Source organism: Penaeus monodon, chromosome 23 (genome assembly GCF_015228065.2).
Source record: "Penaeus monodon isolate SGIC_2016 chromosome 23, NSTDA_Pmon_1, whole genome shotgun sequence".
Lineage (NCBI taxonomy): Eukaryota > Metazoa > Arthropoda > Malacostraca > Decapoda > Penaeidae > Penaeus > Penaeus monodon.
This window is the reverse complement of record NC_051408.1, coordinates 34,822,307-34,823,892: the sequence shown is the minus strand read 5'-3', so window position 1 is coordinate 34,823,892 and position 1,586 is coordinate 34,822,307.

Sequence of the window (1,586 nt, the reverse complement as noted above, 5' to 3'; positions counted from 1 at the left end):
CTGTATGCTCTTGTGCTCTGAGTTATTTTTCCAATCTAATGTACAAAGTATCTCTTGCCTTATTTTTTTTATTTAGATACGGGCCTTGGTTAAATCCAGATGGAATTAGGTACAAGAATCTTGCAATATATACTTTGCATGTAAAAAGTATGTCTTGGAAAGAGTTTCAAAATAACTGGAGATAAGATATGGCAGCAAGATTTAATAAACTAGTTAGGTTAATGTTAGCAACTGAAAATAAGCTTGCTTATACTCTTATCCATTTGATACCAAGACTGTATCACAGATGATAATTGCATATTACATTAGTATCTTGTTAAACAGGATTGTATGTAAAACTGAAGAATGGTGAAATGAGCAATTATATTCCAGAGTATGTGCACTTGTTCAGTTAAGCATGTTTTTGTTTTGCAAAATGAAGTACTTACTCTAACAATTATCTTAACTTGTTATGAAAGCTGTATTTGTGATAACATAGAATGGCAGTTTGCAAAGAGCGAGTGAATTTAAGCTAGAAGTAGATAGGTACTTTGCCAATATGCACATGTTGTGATGGATTAAAAGAACTAAATATATACAATATATACATATACTATTGACTGTTAATCTGCATGATATGCTAATACATAGAATTTAGAAGTCAAATATTGAATATAACTAGCAATAATATTAACCATTTGACAATGTTACATTCCAGGGTTATTTATTTCCGAAAATAAAATTTAAGTAGAATCCATTTTGTAAAATTTGAAAATGTAGTATAGAATAATTTTTTAAACCAAGTTTGTGCATGAACCTTTGAAATATTTGAGGAGTGGGCACAAATGCTAACCAGCACTCACATTGGGTATTTGTTATGATAGACATGACTGGGATTGTTTTTTTTCTGCCTTTTCTTTATCTTTTATTTGTTTCTCCCTTTTCAATCTTTCTAAATTCAGAATAAAGTGTCTTATACATTCACAAAAGACTAAGTCCATCAATTGAGGCCTTATATCTAGTGTTCAGTAATATTAGTTAATAAAGGATACAAAAATTAAGCTAATAAAGTTCATTCTTGTATGACCATTATTATTTATGTTCTGTTTAAGTTAGGATGAGAACAGATTCTGAATGAAATGTGAATTGTAGCTTAATAGGCACAAATAAATTTTACTAGAATGTATTACAAAATAGTTATTCAATCAGTACATGACACAAACTTCTTGGCATTTTAAAGTCCTTCTTTTAGTGTTAGTTCCTAGAAAAATGGGCTTATTTTTTTAATACTGGCATCACTGTAATGTTAGTTGGTGTTCTTGTACAACACATGCATGAAATTCTGAAATGTATTCCTATAGAGTTGTCACCCAGCACATTACCCTGTGAATGTTGAAATATATGTGTATATATTGATATTTTAAGTATGGTAGAGAAAAGATTAGGAATAACTAGTCTCTCTTTTCACTTAGTGAAGTGCCACAAGGTTAAAGCAATAACTGCTATTGAGTGTCACTAATTGTATGATAATCAATGTTATACTTTTCTCATAATAGTGCCATAAATGAATATAGAATAAAGTAATAATTATTTGGCTTTTGTCAGTC